This window comes from Rhipicephalus microplus, chromosome 7 (genome assembly GCF_043290135.1).
Source record: "Rhipicephalus microplus isolate Deutch F79 chromosome 7, USDA_Rmic, whole genome shotgun sequence".
Taxonomy (NCBI): Eukaryota; Metazoa; Arthropoda; class Arachnida; order Ixodida; family Ixodidae; genus Rhipicephalus; species Rhipicephalus microplus.
The window spans coordinates 60564065-60585408 of record NC_134706.1 but is presented as its reverse complement, the minus strand read 5'-3'; positions in this window follow the sequence as shown (position 1 = coordinate 60585408).

Below are 21344 nucleotides of genomic sequence, written 5' to 3'. Positions count from 1 at the left end.
CGATGCGCTGAGCCGCACACTGCAGACGCATGTCGGGCAACAAGTCTGAAGTGCAGAAACTGTGATGGTCCGCATGATGCTGCATCCAAGGAATGCCCTCGGATTAAGAAGGAAATCGCCATTATCAAACAAATGGTTAGGGACAATTCAACCCACAGAGAGGCTGCTGAAAGGGTACGGCGGCGACGTAGTCGCCGACGGAGGCGTGGAGGACAGAGTGTTGCGCATAACCCATTTCCTCCGAGCACGAGTGAAGTAGTAAGCACGAAGCGAAAAGAAGTGGAGAAGCTCACAGCTGCGGATGAGTGGCCTACGCTTCCGCGTACACAGCCTGCAAAGGAGCCTCCTGCGAGGCCTCGCCGCCCTACACCTTCCACCGAGTCTACTTCCGTTGAGGATGTGTCAAGGGTCGATCGACAGATCATCCCGATGTTACGATCCCTCGTCGCTGTCATGGCAGACATACTAAGAAGCCTGGGAACTCCAACCGCTCGAAGCGGATTACAGGTGTTGGACGCGCTGAGCCCAGTCCTCGCCTCCCTCGCGTAGAGTCATGGCAGGAGATCAACAATCGTTCCGCAAAGACGTCAGAGAAGCATCAGTCATCCAGTGGAACGCAAGAGGACTTAGATCACGGATTTCCGATTTTCGTCAGTACGTGTTTTCTAACCTTTTCCCAATCATCGTAATATGTGAACCGAAATTATCAAACCCGATCAGGCTATCTGGCTACGAATCAATCCCGTCCAAAACCCGAAACGAAAGCAGCAAGGTCATTGTGTATATTCGTCGGGAGCTTACCTACATCATTCAACCTGTGTCGCCTCATGATGAGAACCAATATGTTTGCCTGACTGTGAAGCAGAAAACCCTCACCTTCACATTAATAGGTGTCTACTTATCTCCCTCAGCCCGTTTTGATTGCCAAAGACTGGATGACATTCTTTCGAGCGTCCCGGATCCGTGGATAATTATAGGAGACTTCAACGCCCACCACCCAATCTGGGGAAGTTCAAAAGTCAATACCACGGGCCGGAGGCTGGCTTCATTTGTATCGACTCATGAACTGTCTCTACTTAATGATGGGAGCCCTACATTTCTGCGAGGATCAACGTACAGCAGCTGTTTGGACTTGACGTTCGTGTCACGTCGCTTCGCCACAAGCGTTAAGTGGTTTTTAGACATCGAGACACATGGTAGCGATCACATCCCCAGTTATCTCACCATCGAAGGCTTTGCTAGCGACCACCCGCCGAAAACCGTACGGAAGATCGATCTTTCAGCATTCAAAACCAACATTGAACACGCTTGTGAAAAAGGCTTAACCTCTGACATTGAGCAAGCGATCAAACAAGCAGCGCAGAGTGCGATGCGCACGCTGGCATATTCTTCAAGGCCCTCAGAAACGGACATGGAGTTAGAGCGACTCCGTGCGACTCGTCGGCGTGCGGAGCGTAGATATCGACGCACAAAATCCATTCAAGATCTACGGATGGCCAGGCGCATGCAAAAGAAGATCCAGCGTCGTATAGACAAACTGGAGTTTCAACGGTGGGCGAAATTTTGCGCGAGTCTAGACCCTCGCAAACCGCTTTCGCAAATATGGCGAACCGTGCGAGGCCTACGCACATTTCCCCAACAACGTTTTCCGTTTAAAGCCTTGGCCCTTTTCCAAAATAGAAGGGATATCGAGGTAGCGGAAGATTTTTGTAGGAAGATTGCGGGCCCACCAAATTGCACAGAAGCCCTTACTGCTCATTACACGCCACATTCACTTGACCCGCACCTGGACCTGCCTTTTTCAATGGAAGAACTGAATGTGGCTCTTGCTTCATGCAATCGATTGTCATCGCCTGGGCCGGATGGCATATCATACCGCCTATTATGCAATCTCGGTGATCGAGCACGAAGTGCTTTGCTGGAAGTATTCAATGAGTCTTGGAGAGATGGAACGGTCCCCAGAGAGTGGAAAACAAGCCGGTTGGTTGCACTTCTCAAACCTGGAAAATCGCCTCTAGAGCTGATATCATACCGCCCAATAGCGCTGGCTAGTTGCGTAGGGAAGCTGATGGAGCGAATGATCCTTGCCAGACTCGAGTGGTTCCTAGAACGCCATAGAATATATCCAGACGCCATGGCCGGTTTTCGTCGTCATCGGAGCTCCATTGACAATGTCATTGACCTGGTGACCTACGTACAACACCAGAAAATGAGCAGACGGTTATCTGTCGCACTATTTTTAGATGTCAAAGGAGCATATGACAATGTTTCTCACGAAGCCATACTTGACGCCCTCGAGTCAGTTGGTTTGGGTGGGCGAGTGTACCGCTGGATCCAATGCTACCTACATATGAGATCATTGTTTATGCAAACTGATGATGGGCCGACTTCTGAACATTATACACACCGTGGTGTTCCTCAAGGTGGTGTATTGAGCCCCACACTGTTCAACCTGGTTCTGATCGGTCTCGTTGAACGCATACCAGATTCCGTGCAGATATCTCTCTATGCAGATGATATTTGTGCCTGGACATCAGGTGTAACACGTCCTCAGGTACGTGCGAGACTCCAGAAAGCAGCGAATTCAATATCGGCGTACCTTAGAGAACAAGGCCTCGAGATTTCTCCTGAGAAATCGGCGCTGGTCGCGTTCACGCGGAAGGCAATGACGTCATATCCCATCGCCATCAATGGACACAGTGTCTGCTACGCCAGGACCCACAGGTTTTTGGGGGTCACGATCGATCGAAATCTCTGCTGGAGTCCCCATGTGGCCACTCTAAAGAAGCGCCTAACGGCCATCGCACAACTTTTCAAGTTCCTCGGAGGCAAAACGTGGGGCACATCAGTGCACGCGATGTTGCATTTGTACAAAACGCTGTTTCTGGGGTACCTGCGGTATAGCTTGCCGGTTCTGACGAACGCTTGCAAAAGCAGTATACGCACAATAGAAAACGCCCAGGGCCAGGCACTCAGAGTTTGTCTTGGATTACCACGCTGTACATCAACAGCGGAAACCATCGCAATCGCCAAAGATCATCCGGCCACAGTGCACATTACTTTGGAGGTGCTTAGAGCTCATATTAGACACCTTGCTCGCGCCCCTGCCCACCACCTAGCTTCGCTTCCAGAAGATCGACCGAGTGCCTCCTTCTGTAAGAGAGTATTGACTTTCCGTGAGTGCCTTCCAACAGTCTACACACCTCCGGAACGGATACTAACACCTCCTTGGTGCTTGGACCGACCAAAACTGCGCTTGACAGTGCCGGGGATTCGCAAGAAGGCGGAGCTCTCGGCGCCAGCTTTAAAGCAGATGATTCTACTCATGCTACACGAAGAATACAAAGATCATGTCAAACTTTACACGGATGGCTCGACAACTGTTGGAGGATCTGCAGGAGCTGTGATCTTCCCAACAAGAGCCGAAACCATCCAGTTCAGAACGTCACACAAGACGACATCGACAGCCGTGGAGCTCGCGGCACTCCGCAGCGCACTCCGCAGGATTGACCAAGAGACACCACAAAAATGGAGCATTTTTACTGATTCGAAACCAGCTCTCCAATGTCTACACAATACTCTACGTCGTGGACCTCAAGATCAATTGGCGCTCGAAATACGACAACTGTACCATCACCTAATAGACGAAGGACATGACATATCTTTTCAGTGGTTACCAGGCCATTGCGGCATCATCGGTAACGAGCATGCCGACAATGCAGCTAAGAATGCTCACGAAAATGGAGTGATGGAACCTATTCCACTATCAAGAAGCGACGCAGCAGCAAAGATTAATACGCTTGCGCAGGATGTCGCAAGGTCTATGCGGAATACGCCCGGTTTTCTCCACACCCGTCTTCACCGCCTGGACCCATGCCTACGACTTACTATTCCATCTGGCTTACCCCGATCCGAGACGACTCTTCTCTGCCGTATGTGGCTTGGGGTGTCTTTCACGAACGCTTTTGCCTGCCGCATCGGAATGAGAGACAGCGCTACATGCGACCATTGCGACAATGACGAAACAATTGAACATATTTTATGTCAGTGCCCCCAGTACAGCTCTCAGCGACAGTCCCTCTCAGCAGTGTTTGCTCGCCTCGACGACCAGCCATTTTCTGAGCAGTCAATCTTGGAATGTCGGAAAGATCGAGCTTCACGCCAGAAAGCAACGAAGGCGCTGATGAAGTTTCTGCGAGCAACCCGCCTTGTAGAACGATTGTGACACTACTGTGTGCGAGTGTGTGTATGTGTGTTTGTGCTTCTCTTCCTCCCTTTCCCCTTACCCTTTCCCCAGTGCAGGGTAGCAAACCGGATATGTTTTCTGGTTAACTAGGAAGCCATCTTCCTCAACTAGGAAGATGGCTACTCACACCTAATCACTTCGCAAAAAAGTCAAGGCTGCATCCGTCATTCATTGGAACGCCAGAGGTCTAAAATCACGCCATTCAGGTTTCATCAGTTTGTGTTTACCAACGCGTTTCCACTCATCGTCATTGTGTCGAAACCAATAAAACTTTCAGGGTACAAAGCTGTCATATCGTCAACAAACCGTGCGTGCAGCAAAATCATCGTCTTTGTTCGTCGTAAACTGACGTATGTTGGGCAAACTATTGCGCCTCACGATGACAATCAGTATGTCTGCATCACCGTGAAAGAGAACAAACTCACGTTTACTCTCATAGGTGTTCATATATCACCGTCGATAAATCTCGATTCCAGGAGATTAGCGGATATTTTAAAAGTGTGTCATGCACCATGGCTCATCATAGGTGATTTCAATGCACACCATAGAGCACGGGGAAGTACGCGGACAAATGCAAGAGGACGCAGGTTAGCAAACATTGCTACAACTATGGCCTTATTCTCCTGAACGACGGTATCGCCGCTTTTCTTCGAAGGGGTAACATACGGAAACTGTCTCGACCTTGCCTTTGTCTCCAACTCCCTTGCGAGATACGTCCAGTGGTTTCCAGATGTTGAGGCTCGAGGATGTGATCACATTCCAATCTACCTTAACAATAAAGGCTTGTCTGGTTGTGGTCCACGGACGACTATTCGAGCAGCCCATATGGAGCAACTTCAAATGTGACATGGAAGATGCTTGCAGCCATGGCCTACGATCTGCGTTAGAACAGACGATTAAGAGCGCTATGCGAAACGCCACTCACACGGTGACGATATCTTCCACACGAAACGACTTTGACATAGAGTTGGAGTGACTCCGAGCACTTCGACGCCAGGTGGAGCATCGGTATCGGCGTACAAAATCTATTCATGATCTTAGGGCAGCCGGGAGGATGCAAAAGTTGATTCGGCGTCGCATGGATAGATTAGCGTCGGAACGATGGACAACGTTTTGTCAGTCACTAGACCTTCGCAAGCCCCTCTCACACATTTGGAAACCGGTTCAAGGTCTGCGCCACCCTACTGAACAGCGTTTTCCATTCAAAGCGCTTGCGCTCTTTCAAATAAGGCAAGACATCGATGTCGCAGAAGATTTATGTGCGCAGATCGCCAACCAAGCCACTCGTCCAGACTGTCTAGTGAGAGGAGACGTCCCCCGTTCCCGTGACTACCACATGGACATTCCTTTTACAATGAAGGAGCTCGAGGCGGCACTAGCTCTCTGCAGGCGTTCAACTACTCCGGGCCCAGATGGTATTCCGTACCGAGCTTTGTGCAACCTTGAGGAAGGTGCAAAGAGAGAACTGTTGAGCCTTCACAACATCTCGTGGCAGGATGGCAATGTTCTTGACGACTGAAAAGTAAGCCGCTTGTTAGCCATCTTGAAGCAGGGCAAATCTCCCTTTGAACTCGCCTCATACCGCCCAATAGCTCTGGCCAGCTGCATAGAAAGATAATGGAACGGATGATATTAGGCCGCCTGGAGTGGTATCTTGAATACTACAAGATTTATCCGAATTCCATGGCTGGTTTCCGACGCGACTACTCTTCAATTGACATTGTCGATCTAGTTTCGTTCGTTCAGCATGAAAGATCTCGTAAGCGACTATTTACAGCTTTGTTTCTAGATGGGAAAGGCGCTTATGATAATATAATTCATGAAGCCATTTTGGGTGCTCTTGTGGTGGTTGGCCTTGGTGATCGAGTCTTTCGATGGATTTCGAGTTATCTGACTGCAAGATCATGCTTTGGGTTAACAGAAGATGGCCCAACTACACGACTCTATACTTCCAAGGGTGTTCCTCAAGGTGGAGTTCTTAGCCCGACGCTATTCAATCTTGCACTAATTGACCTTGCTGAATACTTGCCAAGTACCATTGAAATCTCAATATATGCAGACATCTGTGTCAGGACTTCGGCAGTCACACGTCCTCAGATACGTTCCCGGCTTCAAAAAGCAGCAACTATGTTTGCCAACTACTTGTTAAAACAAGGTCTCAGCATATCACCAGAACAAAGCGCACTGGTGGCCTTCACTCGCAAAGCAATGACCCCTTAGGTCATCTCTATCTGCGGGCGACCGATTTCTTACGCCAGAACCCACCGGTTTCTGGGCATCATATTTGACAGGAACCTCTGTTGCAGTCCGCATGTGACTTATATGAAGAAGCGCCTGGCCGCTATTTCACAACTGTTCAAGTTCCTGGCAGGAAAGACGTGGGGAATGTCAGTGATGCAATGATGGAACTCTACAGAGCCCTGCTTCTCAGTTTCCTGAGATATAGCTCGCCCGTGGTTAGCAATACCTGCAAGACCAATGTTCGTGTTCTACAGGCAGTACAAGCTCAAGCACTGAACGTGTGCCTCGGTCTGCCGAGATGTACGTCAACAGAGGCAACAATTGCAGTTGCTGTTGACTATCTGACACAAACTCACAATGTTGTAGAAGTGCTGAGAACGCACATCAGGCACTTCACACGTGCTCCCTGTCATCACTTTGTACTGTTGCCTTCAAAGAGGCGCCAGGCATCGTTCGCTGAAATGATTGTTAAGTGCAACAAGAGACTGAATTCCTTCGGGCTTCACTCCTGCCTCTAAACCATCGAAACCCCCTTGGTGTCTTATTCGGCCCATAGTGCATCTTAGTGTACCAGAAATCCGGAGGAAATCTGAGCTTTCGTCCCCGTACTGAAACAACTGTCTCTTCTTCTTTTGCACGAGAAATATTCAGACAGTATACATATATACATATATATGGCTCCATGAATCGCCAGTGTTCGTCAGGTGCAGTAGTTTTCCCAGCAAGATGTGTTACCATCAGCTTTAGGACTGACCACTCCACGGCATCTACAGCAGCGGAACTAACTGCTTTGCGCGCTGCGCTTTTTGTGGTCAATCGGTAACCACCACAACAATGGTCGATTTTCAGTGACTCGGGGGCTGCCCTGCAATCTGAGCTCTCAGCACTGTGCTGTGGGCCAGACGAACAGCTTGTTTTCGAAGTTCGATGCCTTCTCCACACTTCACACGAGAAAGGGCATCGTGTGACGTTTCAATGGCTGCCAAGTCACTGCGGCGTCATAGGGAACGAACATGCCGATACGGCCACACGGGCAGCTCATGAAGGAACACAAGAAGAAGCCGTACCACTTTTACGGACAGATGCTGCCAGTAATCTTCGACGACTTGCACGTGAAATCACGTTTTCACTATGATGCCCACCAAACAACGAGACGAATCATCAACCCCACCTGTCCTCTCTCATGGTCTCCGCATGCCAACTGGCCTTCATCGCTTATGGCTAGGGTAGGAATTAACAAAATCTTTTTCCTTTGTCACGGGAATGACCAACGACGCTCTCTGCGATGCCTGCTATTGCGAAGAGACGCTACATCACATCCTATGCGACAGTCTGTTGTATGACACCTAGAGACAGTCATTGGCGTGCGTTTTTGCGCGCATCGACAACAGCCAAATGTCTGTGGACAATATTCTGTCAAGTGCCCGAGAATAGGCATTGCAACAGAAGGCGACAAAACCTCTGTGGAAATTCCTACGCGACACGGACTTGAACAAGTGGCTGTAACAGCAATGCCACACACCGCGAAAGACTGAATGTGCACACGTGTGCTGCCGAATGTGATGTGTTTACCTCTCTTCCCCCCTGCTCTCTATCTTTCATCTCTCCCATCCCCCTCCCATACGCAGGGTAGCAAAACCGGCTGCCTATAGGCTGGCTGGCCTCCCTGCTGTTCCGTTTGTCCTATTTTCCTTCCTTTTTCTTCCTCCCCAAGAAAGAACAATTGCTCTCTCAGAAACGATAGTAGTTCAGGATATAGGCGTTCCAGAATCAGAAAGAGAGCATGACGACGGCGACCTGCCAAAACAGCCTCGCACCTATTACACCACCAAAAAAAAAAGATCCCGCAGCTATTAGAAGGCGTGCAAAGCGACTACGCGAGCAGCGATCAGTTGTGACAAAGCCATTAACACCTACGCCTCGGAAACCAGTCTTAACCGCTTTCCAAAGACATTTGCAATGACACAGTGCTGCTGGTTAGACTCCTGTAACGGGCTGCTAGGACAAGTGGAAGATGAAACCATGCCCCACTTCTGCAGCCTGCCCCGTGTTTGGAATACTCTCCATCCAAGACGCCACATGAAGTCACGGAGGTGACCTGGCAAAAACGATGCCGTTATTGCGCTCCACAAAACATGCCACAATTGTGCTAGACGGGTTGCAGAAATCAGAGGAAGCAGAAGAGCCGTTGTTGCATCCACAATGCGGCTTTTGAAAAGTCCACATCGGGACAAACCTGCTGCACAAGTAATAAAACGCTACTGCCGCTGAGTAAAATTCAGGTGCGTTAAGTGTTTGCAGTGCAGAATTAAGCTGTGCATCTGGTAATAAATAGCGTATCATGGTGCCTAAGAGATAGCAGGCAAGATCATGCACGGGACACTTATCAGCGTGCAACAACCGAAGTAAAAATCGCAGGGCAAGCAGCCGACAGTGAACAGACACTGATGGGAATGTAAATTCATCGCAGTTTATCGGTTGCCCAAGTGCTGCTCGGCAAACCAACTCTGTTCCACATGACCAGAAAAATGAGCCAATGAGAAATAGCAACGACCTAGTTATTCGTAATGGGGGCTATACGACATGAGATATATACCAAGCACGGCCGCAAAACACAGCCTGTGCTATATTCCTCCTTTCGAGCATCGGTAAATCATACTCGTGTGCTTCCCGGACGTGTCGTTTTTCAACTTCAACCACTGAAACCCACAAGGAGGCTGAAATGCCCTATCAAGTATAATCAGGCCCCAGAATGCAAATAGTCACTTTTTTGAAGATCGAAAAAGGAAATCAGGCAGGCGTCTGGGGAACCACTGAATAAATATCTACATTTTGAAAATTTTAACGCAGCAACTGAAATCGTGCCATACTTAGCAAAAAGTCGTAGGTTATGGGATAAACTGGTCGCATTCTTCAAATATAACGTGATGTCATCAGCAAATGCTGTCACCGTCGCGGTGCCACTACCGAGAAGAGAAAGACCTACCGGCAACGGCGGACAACTATGGCACCGCGCGTGACCCGAATTTGGATCTCATCAGAGCTTTCGCTGTAATACTCGTGGACAGCGTCTAAGTTTTTGTCAGTGGTAAGCTGCAACCAAACTATTAAAATGTACAGAAGCCGGCATTCACAATCGATTACAAAAAAGAAGATCGAAGGCCTCTCAACATTTTATAGCGTCTAATGCTAACCCGTAAGCGGCAAGATGTCCAACAATGGTAAGCTCTAGGCATATCTCGCCCGCAGATGTTACGTAACTTCCATTTAGATAATAGCTATGATTTGAACGTTCGAAGTTTTTTTATAGATTTCCATAGTTTGGTGCCTTCATTCAATGCTTTCAGAACCACTCCAGATTACCCTGATACAGCCCCTAAAAGAGAGCAGTGTCGTTAAGAAGGTACGGCCGAAAAAATGGTCTTCCTAAAATCAGGATGAATGATCCTTTCAGAGAAAGTACAAACAGATGAATAGTGGTGCTACTGCTTTGTTAGCAATTGTTTAAGATGTATTTACACAAGAGACCAAGCTACCTACGGTGCTTCTGAGAAAGAATGAGCTCACACACACCTATATATATATATATATATATATATATATATATATATATATATATATATAAATATATATATATATATATATACATACATATATATATATATATATATAATTCTGATGACATGACGCTATGGCTTGTGCAAAAGCAATACTTACTAGTATGATAAACACAAGTTGCTGGTGATCCAAGTAGGACACGACAGTTTGACGTACAGATAGTGTAGATAAATTTAATTCTTATGGATCTGTTTATGGATATTGCATTCGAAAATTCCGTGATTTAATGAGAGAAGTAGTGTCCTCAAGAAGGCAATCTTGTTTATTGCCTCATTTGCGCTGCCTCATGCCACTGAGCTTAAGGCTGAAATTATGATTTTTGTGTTCTTTTACGCTACAAGACAGCGTCGTCTTGGCAAACATTACCATAATAATGGGTGCATGGCTTGTTACTTCAGCGCTTTGAGAAAATAGTCCGTGTATGCGTAAAGTATTTACAACCGGATATGCTTCTGCCCAATGCACCGCGTATAGCATCGTGTTTATTCTGGACGCTCACTTTGAAGTTCTGACGATTCCCCAACCGTAGCGGTAGTTTTTGCTGTCGCGTGTCTCGCAACACTGTTCTGCTTGTTGTGCTGCATGCACCAGTGACGTAGATCGCTCTTCCTTCTTTTTACGCATTTGTGAAAACAATTTACACTGCTGATGTTCCTCCAGAGCCTCTGAAAAATACGCGAAGTGGCAGCGCATTCATTCGTTTCTCTCGAATTCAAATATGGAGCGACGTAAGGCTGAAGAATCTAATGTTGGTCGCTGCCTGCGTCCTTGATTCTATTCACGTGACGTCGAAACGCAATTCTCGAATCTTTTTCTATTCTCCGATGTTTATGGATATCGGCGCCTGTTAGTGTTGTCAAAATGTCTGTACATTTTTTGAAGAAATAACTAGCGCAAAAGGAGGCTGGTAGAATGATGGAATTGCGCGATGCGGCATTGAAGCTTTGAGGTTGAAGCATCAAACTTCACGATGCTTTTGATAGATAATTCATGAAAAGCGGTGCCTGCAAAGGAAAACGTTACGTCGTCTATAGAGCAGGAGCTTTGGCCGTTTTAGAAAAACGCTCTGCTTTATTGATCTAGTAAAAGATTTTTGACAATCTATCTACTATCGTGAATGCCAAGGCGTGACTCGGTTCATCAGAAATAATGTATGTGCCAGTAGTTAAAAAAAGATTGAGCCCTCGCCTTGTAGAGAAAAAAAGCAGCAAACAAAGGTTGGCGTATTATTTCCTTTCCTTTCTTTTTTTTCTTCGTCAATGTGCATTGCATCTCCGTGTTTTCTGCCTTCATGAAAGACATAAAACCTTCTTCCACGTGTGTTTCACTAACAGCTCTTCAGTTGCTACACAACACAGCATTGATTACGCGTGCACATCCTTACAACATTGAATTGCAGCAACGTTGCTTGATAAGTCACCTGAAGTATACACCGTGGTGTAGCAGTGCTTATGGTGCTTGGTTGTCAAGGTCGTGGCTTCGATCCCGGTTGCAGCAGTCTTGTTTTGAAGGAGGTGGACTGCTATAGGCTCATGTATTGTGATATATTAGTGCACCCTCAACAACACCATGCAGATGAATGAAACTTCCGGAGCCTTCTAATACGACTTCTCCCATAACCGTTTAGTTTTGTTACCTAACACCCTACACACTATTATTAAGTGTAACCTAGTTCAACACCCACCAACCTCCTAAATGAAAAACCGGATCGTCGTATATAATGTGGGTGACTGTCTGGAAGACCACGGTCATGACGATTTGTGAACCATTTGAAAACGCTTACATTAAAACACGCATGGTCTACTTTCTTCTCCGCGCGTCATATTAGCGAACGTTCGTCGCTGCCGGCTTTTTTATAGATGAAGCTCATCGTACTCTAACCTTCTCACTAGTCACGCATAACCGAGAGAAGAAAAGACGATAAAGAAAAGAAGGCAATAGAAATGGGTGACCATTCCTCGTCTTATTTTTAGATGGCATTATTCTGTCACCACTCTCTGAAGTGCCGCTACTCTCCGATTAGCTGCTGCGCACACGCTTTGTCCGAGTTCGCGAACAAGTGCCTCTCTCAGTCTCCTGGATAGTCGCCATACGTGGCGAATCGTCGGTGGGGCATGGATAACTAGAGCGGCAGATGCGTCGAAGACGATTCCTTGACTCCTTGGCTCGCGTCTCGTCGGTGTTACCCGCGCACCATCTGCATTCTCTAACGCATTCGGACACATAGACGCATGTACAGACGGACGCACACATGGACGAATGGACGCTTCTCCTCACTCAAAATCACTCACTCCATGAATATGGTGTGATTTTTTTTCGCTTGCGATGCGGAAGGCACAGCTGCCAATGAAATGAGCAGCTCATAACAAGTTTAGCATGAAATACTACGAGTTATCAAATAATGTCACTTAAAAATAACTTCGTTACGAGTGGAGCATTGAGCCGCCAGACGCCAAGCTACTGGTTGAACAAGAGTCAAGCTCTGTAACAAAGCGGGTGGATGCCGCCGTAATACTTTGATGACAGTCAGATATATGAACGTTAGGCTCTTTGCTAAAGGGTGTCGCTCAAAAATCGTATCATAAATTACCAAGAATGAACACCGGCCACTCCTCACATTGATCCCGTGATAACGATGCGTCGTCATGGAGATAAAAGATCGATCGCGCTCGGTAAACACGAGTTCAGGATGATCTTTAGAGAGCAAAGCTGCTTACATAGCTGACGCCCCGTCACCAGAATTTCTTTTAACGAGGCACTTCAGAATGATGGCGAGCGTTTCTTCCGCATCTGTCGAGTACAACTTTGCTTTTACGCATAGTTATGAGATGCTGTGCATTGGGTCAATTATTTGCAAGTTCGTGTTTAGTTTTTTTCGCAAAGGCAAAAAGTTGAACCTGGTCTGTCAATGAAGGGAAAAACTTGAAAGCTTCGTATAAGCGTCAACTCTCTTAATAAAGTTGTTTACGAATACTTCGCATAAGACGTCGAGCAGGGTGCTTTGCACGTATGCTTCACGTGTTGACGTGAGATGGAGTAGGCTTTACTGTAAAAAAGAAAAACAGTGTGAGGGCGTATGCAATCATTGCCTTGATTTTGATGTCATGTTGAACATTAGGCTGTTTTGCTTCGCCTATTGATGAACAGCAAGTACTAATGAAGACACGTATATTGATTTGGCATTTCCCAACCAGAATCGTGTCAAAGCGATGCAGCTGTTTCATACTACTTTACAGATCCTAGTGTACTGCATGTGAGTGTGGCTATCGGGCACCCACTTATATTTGCACCACGTGGTGTATGCACTCGTACTATGACGCACATGAGTATTGTTACGCCGTCGGAAGGGGATCTTAACAATATTTGCTGCAGTGATTGAGACATGTATTGAATTATTTGAGGGAGTTTGATCTCATATGGTGCAAATAAAAGTTGTATTAAAGAGCATAGTTGGCGCGAGCTCAGCTCATTTTGAAATTCATAAAGAGAACATGCCTTAGCCGCTTACATACAAACTTTTATTCACGTACTGAAAATGCACCGTTGTTCCCTTATGTTGTCGCGGAAGGTGAAATGAATAAGGCCTAATGACTTGTATAAACTTTCACACTAAAATAAAAGGTTGTCAGTGCGATGGATATGATTAGTAATAGGACGTTCTTCAGAAGCCTGCCAGAAAGTAAAACAAAATTTCAGTATATATTCTGAAAGAAAAGCAACCTCAGCTTCGGAAGAATGGCAGCATTGTAACAAATGAAATTCAACAACCTATCAGCAGCACTTTAATTATAATGTCGAGCCCACCAGGAAATTAAACAGCAATTGAATCTATTGTCAAGGTAAGTTTTTTCTTCCGTGTCGTTGTAAATGTAGTTATGCTCCACCCAAATCTACCAGCTATTTGTATTTACGCACGCACTGGCACAAACATGCTCTGAAGCTTATCTAAATGTTACTTCAATGAGCCTATCAGCACCCTACGCAGAAAAACAAAGACTTTTCAATATACACCTCTGCTGCACAAAGGTAAGCTATTCTCAAGAAGTACGTAGAGATTTTTTTTTAGAATACTTAAAATCATTGCAGTATATTCTGTGCATGCAACACATACAATCCCTGGAATGCATACAGAACAGAGAATACATACAACGAATACAAAAACGTGAGTGCATACAATGCAAAAAACACTAAAACCCAGGGAGATGTACCACGCCAGTATTTCGGTTGCAAAATGTCACAGTCGTGAATGATATCTATTTACGTATGTCCCAAGAAAGCCATCGCAGGAAACAACTTCCCCCGACTTCGGATTGCGTCTACTCTTTCAATTGTGGTCCTTTCACAACCACTCCAGCAATACTTTTCCACCTTCTTAGATTCTTAGTTCCTGCCAATGCTCCCTCCACCACGCATGTACATCTTGCACGGCGTCTTTCAGTCGCCGTTACGATGACTCCTGCCCAAGTCAATGCCATTTCCTCACATGCTGTTGTGTTCCCCGCGCTGCGTCCCACCTCATTTTTGCGGTCAAAGCATATTTCGGTCATCACATCTCGGCTGCCAACCTTGGGCCTCTCGATCAATGCGACCAAAATAATCAGTGGCAGCTGATGTGAGGTGACGTCTATTGACGTCTTCTGTGCGACGAATTCTCCTGGTGGGCTAGCATTGTTTTTGTTGGGCTGCAAATGTATGCTTTAACAAAAAAAAACGGAGTTCTCTCTTTTCTGTTATGCTCCTTTTTATGAGTTCATGGCTCTGTTTAAAAGACACGTGAAGTCTCAATGAATCTCTCCACTCTCGTCAGAAAGGCAAGGGACATCAACGATTGTTAAGCTATCTCTATATATGAAGTACTACATGTAGCCAGTTAGGACTGGCTCAAAGAAGTGGCATGCACTCGAAGTTTTATTAGAGCGTGTACGCAAGCTGTCGTATAGTAGATGACCTTGGTATGGTAGTTGCATACGTCTGCGCAGATTATGACGTTCTGCCCCTTCGCACGAGCACACCATTTATTCAAATGCACGTCGGACTGTTGCGCTGATAAAGGGCTTACGAACTCAGCCACTGACGCGACAGTCATCATGGTCAATCCGGGCCGCATTTATTGCATACTACATGGAGGCTAACACGTTCAGGCCTGTCTACCTAAATTTAAGTGTGCGTAAGGGAATTCCACGGAGTTTAAATTTCCAGAACACCTTCTCTCTCTTCTTTACGAAGTGCTGCCTAATTATTTCATGGCTTTTGGACATAAAATATGGTGAATGTATATCACTATTATCACCGTAAGCAATATGGACACAAAGAAAGAAAAACAAGAACAAGCGCCGACTTAAACTTAAATATTCCTTCCTGCGCAACGAACTCTTACCCCGACCACTATACATTTCCCATCGCATTGACCACCGTCACAAGGTTGGCATTAACTATTATCATACAAAATCTGCCACTCAATCATTCTTGCCCCGTTCGTCCCGGGAATGGAACCACCTTCCCGCTGAAATTGCGGGTATCACCGATAACCAACTGTTCCGTGCTGCCTTGGCCAATATTGTATATGCAGAAATATCTGATGTTTAATCTGTGTTTGTGTGACCACATTGTTGCGATAATACTAATTTGTTTTGTCTTTCCTTTTCCTTTTTATGTACACAACGTTTTTTGTAACCATGCTACCTCATGTTATGCCTTTGTTCTGTACCACTCCCCTCTGCAATGCCTCTGGCCCTGAGGGTATAATAAATAAATAAATAAATAAATATTTGTTATTAGACGACAGACAAGGAATGTAGCAGTAGAGTACAGTGGGAATGTTGGTATTCAATCGTTATGTTACTACGTGAGAGAACGATAAGTTACCAAGGCACATATAGTACACATACGAAACCCGGCCAATTGTTGCATGCACAAAAAAAATATATTGAAGCCCTTTCTTACTCAAATGCCAAAGTACACCCATGACACTTCATATTATAGCAAGATAGAAAGGTCGTGTGTTGTATGTATATGTTTCATTGTGAATGCAAAATGCTTACTAAAAGTCAGTGCTCCTTATTGTACTCCTCTGCATCCGCCTAGTTTTTCATCCTGTTTGCTACTATGGCTCGATATCAAGATACCCCATGTTTACAGTCAGGCGCTGGTCGAAGTCATCATTGAGTCTTTCTCCAGCAATCAGAGTGAAAGAAAGAACAAAAGACAATACGACAATGCGATTCGAACAAGCTGGTTGGGGTGAAGCGAGGTAGAGATATGTTCGAAACTCACTCCGCCCGACCGCGCGAGAAACCAGCCAAGTGTTCAGGAACGCACCGGTGGTGTTGCTATCTCTCTCGGGACCGGGATCAATACTGCACTCCTGGCAGCAGATGGCGAATCGTCTGCTCCGCTTCACTTCCGGCGTCTGCCGCGGAATACCGGCTGGTGCCGCTAGATCTGCCCACTGGACATGCACTTGCACTGTACATTTCTTCATTTTTCACAGTTTTGACCTGCTTTTATATATAGTTTTGACATGCATGCTGCACCTAAACGGCCTCTTTCCATCCATGAATCAGTTCCAACCACATATCACGCATAACCTCTTCGAACAGCTCTCGCTGTTCGGACTGGCATTCAAGGTTTCCATGCATATGTTGCACAGTTATCTGGTTTTTTTTTCTTCTTGCTTTCAAAACAAAACTTTTCACAAGTTCGAAAATTCGGTGGCGGTTGCACCATACGCAGAAAACACAGCGGCGGTGATTATAAAGAAATGCAGCCTGGCGTACTGCGCCGGTCGCGCGCGTAATTGAACGCACCGTTTTCAAAAAAAAAAAAAGATCACAGCCTATCCACGGAGTGAATGATGATTGGTGGGGCGAAGCGTTCGTCAGTCCGTCCGTGCTTCCGACCGTACATTCGTTCTTGCTTCTGTCTGTTCTCGCGTCCATCCGTCCATCCGTGTGTACATCCGCATGTCCGTCCATCCATGTGAGCGTCGGTGCGTCTGTCCGTCTACCAAGTGAACACTTCAGGTATCGCTATCTCACGTCTTTGCATCATGTACTAATCATATAAAGTAGCACCATCCAGTGGACATTTTAAAGACTGCTCTCTCGGTTATGTCTGTTCATCCGTTCGTCCAGACGGACGCCCGTCCATTCGTCCGTTCATCCGTCTATCTAGTGAACACTCCAAGAACAGCTATCTCACATCTTCCCGCCATGGATTCCTCATATAAAAGTACCGCGATAAAGCGGACATTCTAAGAACCGCTCTCTCGGGTATGTGCCACCGGCGGTTAGATACGACAATGGGACGCACAAGCCACGCCATAAGGAGCTTCGCCCTTAAAACATAGATCCCTTTCAACTGCTTCTGAGTATATGGAAGACCAGCATAGCCGGAAAAGCGTTCCAATGAAGAGGTATCGCGCGAGCGTTTGGTGGCTCCACGGGCCCGATCTTTGTTGGTAGCATATGGCTCAATGACGACGCGCACACTCGTGATTTTGGGAGCGCTGCCGTTCTTTGTGCTGCCACCGCTCCATCTGGGGGAGGAACGCTTCAAGAGCCCGAGCTGTCACGCGCTGTTTTACGGCAGGGTATGCTGTCATATTCTGCCATCACTAGGCGTAACGCTCGAGCAGCCAGTTAAAACACAGACATCTGTAGCATACTGCAGCAAGCGAGCTGGTGCCTCGTAAAAAGATTGCGGACTACGTCAAGTCGACAAGCACAAAATAAATATAATAGAGTGTGATACACTCGCTGTAACAGCTACTGGCGAACCTGAGTAACACTCCCACGTTTTCGCTCTGCTTGGTCGGCCTACGTCGCATCGTGAAGTTGGGTGAATGAAGGTAGCCTATATTCTACTTGCAAAGTGTAATGACTCCTTTTTAACTGCTTTGCACACCTAGAGCACAAATCGCGCGCATAGCATTTGCTACTCGACACCTGCTATTTTACCTAGTCTTCGCCTATCATTTCCCTAACGTGAAGCATCCGCCTATCATCTTCAAAATACCCATTTCCACGATTATCTCAGGTAGTGGGTCCCATCATTCCCTCTAAAAAACCAGTTCGACTTCCCATCACCATACAGATTTTTTTCGAATTGATCAAAAGACAGGATGAGGGTGAAAGAAAGGCAGGGAGGTTAACCATGGCTGAGCCTGGTAGGTTACCTTGTACTAGGGAAGAGGGTAAGAGGAATAAATGTTAGAGAGAGAGAGGTAACTGATGTCGTCGAGAAAACGTTGATTCTGTGCTTACTATCACAGACGGAGAGGCAGACCGGTTTGTTAATAAAATCAGCGCATTTGATGCGTTATGCAACTTGCATCCGCGGTCCCGTGCGGCCAGAATCTTGCCCATGGATTGATCAAGAATAATTGGAAAGTGAAGGGGCGCATCTAGATTCACAAATACGAAGGTGGCTGGGGTGCTCGTTTTAGATTCTATGACAGTTTTGTACTTTTTTGAGGTCCATGCAGAAGCCTACCAATCTCTCACTTTACTTCTGAGCATCGGTAGTTTAAACTGGAAAGATCACTTTTGTATTTAATATACGAATAAAGCTTCAATACTTCAGAAGTTGAAGGCGACAACACCTATGGACCTCACGAAATACCTAATACAGTGTTTTAGAATTCAGCTCACGTTGGCCCTCTACTAATAGCGTTCCATATGACAAACTTCTTTCAGGTTTACATAACATGTTGAAGTGCACGTTTCAACGAATGTGTTAGGCTCTTCTCCTCACATTGCAGACGAAAATGCTTAGTGATGTCACATTCGTCACTGCTTCACGCTTGCATAATTTTGGGGTCGTCCCAATTCCTTGCTAGTTTTATTCAACAGAAGTTGCGAAGCGGAAGCGTTGTCTTAAAACACATGTCATGGACACCGGTGCAGTAACCCATATTCACTTCAGCTGATGAACACGGCACCATGAATTCAGTCGCTTTCTTGGAGGTGGCAATGTTCTTGGTTGGTGTAACAATAAGTTAGAGCTCAGTATTTTCATTCCGCAAATGCCACATGTAGCCCCCCTCTAAAAAAAATGAAAGAGCGATTGGGGTTTTGTGCAGTTGGCAGAGTTTACGTAGAAGTCGAAATTCAGGGAACATCCGTAATGTCAACGAAAGGCAGTTGGTAGGCACTTCATGCCTGCTTGCACCACCAATACACGGACCATGCATATTCGCTGAAGTAGTAGGTGGCAATCCCTGTTGGCTGTTTTTTTCTGTTGTTCTTGAAAACGGCAACAATATACTCGGGTCTTCAATGTTGCATCCAGTATTTTGTTGAGAAAGCTTTCATGGAAAAATTGGCCCAGTATCTGCAAGTTAACCTGCAAATGACGTCGAAATACGATATTCTTGTGTCTGGAGAGTGAACAAAGCGTTTATTTAATGTCCTACGCAAGAAAATCAGTGAATGATATTCTGGAGGCGCTGTGTCAGAGTGCCTCGAGCGTGCAGCAGAGGCGAACGAGCGCATCAAGTCACGTCACACGTGAGATATGAGCGCTATCCAGCTGTTATCTTGGAAAACGAAGCGCGCGACTCTGAAAGGGCTCAGATGTGATGAGGTGTAGAACGCAAGGAGAAGGGTTGGCGCCACCACCGTGTCGTCTTGGCAAAGCGTTGGAACACTTGCCTTTTCGTGCAAGCGTTTCATGGTCAGGGCAGCATGATAAACGGTACGGTCCTTGGAATCACTTATGTATGCCTTTTCTAGTAAAAGACGCACATACAGAATATATACGTGATCTTATGGTGCCTCAGATATGCGCAATAATTGCTTCTTAATTGAGAATCACACAAGTATAAACGCTGAATCTTGAGCAACATTCATGGGTGCTGCGGATGGGGTCGGCCGTTAGAGGTATCGGCTGGTGCCGTTTAGGGTACCCGGTATTGTTAGGGTGGACGAACAGACAAATGAACAGACAGACCAAAATTTTTGCCTCAAAGGTTCCCAAGAAAGGCTATCGTATTTAAAAAAGAAGGCCGCGTATTTGCATGCTTTGTTCCAAATGTCATCGAAAAACGGTAGTCTCCTGCCGGCTAAGCGGTCATTTATGTTGCCCCTTGCCTCAGACAGCATTCCCTCTATGTAGATATGGTCATTATTGACAGGACAGGATCAATTTTTTTTAATCCTCCTTGGACTGGATAAAATAGACGAGGCGCCCCATGAGGTGCTGACGCGATCTGCCAGTGCCATCAGAAAAAATGAGGTAGCGCAAAAACCAGGGCCACTGCCATGTGGCAGCACCATATCGTCGACAAAGCTCTTTTTCGTGCTTTTCGCCGTAAGAAAGGGTACGGTCTTTAAAATTTTGCATCCATGCATTTTTTAAGGGAAGGAATGCACCATGTAATACTTAGGCTGCGAAGTTATGTTGCGCCTCAATGCGTAATATTTGCTCTTTGATCGACAATGTTCACACATTCGAATGTTGCCACCAGTTCAAGATGGCTGCCGTTCGACAAGTGCTTAAGCTTTGGCCTGGTGGCTGAATATTGTGGCATACAGACAGAAGCACGAACAGACACACAGACAGACAGACAGACAGACAGACAGACAGACAGACAGACAGACAGACAGACAGACAGACATACAGACAGACAGACAGATGAAAAATTTCTGCGCTCTATTATGACAAGAAAGATAACCGTCTTCAAAGAGAAAAAGGTTGCTTTCGCTTCGTGGCGTATTTCGGGCGAATGCATAAAGAGCCAAGTTATTGTTCCTAATGAACTTAGAGTGTATCGATAGATTTGCTACATCAAATGGAGCACGGCGCACTGTCACCCGATGCTCGGACCTCCGACTGCCTAGAGGTGTAAACACGCACTCCAATCCCGCTGATGGTGCGAAGGCCACCTGTGTCGCGAAACAAAAATGTATCAGAAAAAAAATCAACGTTGTACAATTAGTCCGCACAAACTTTCACTAACAACGAAGCATTGTTTCTATACCTACTATAATTAGGTCCTGATGATTTACGTAATAACCAGGACTACTATGGGGGTTTCGAAGTAACTGAGGGGTGACAACAAGACCAGTTACATTCGATTAGCCGAGACAGTTGTCCATTGGAACGGGAAGCGTACTAATATCGTATTGAGATGCGTATCATGATATCGCATTGAGTTCTTGTGCACATATATGCCAACATTGTCATGTATATTAGAGCAAATGTCTTCACTGTAACGTAGTGATATTAGTCGTGAAAT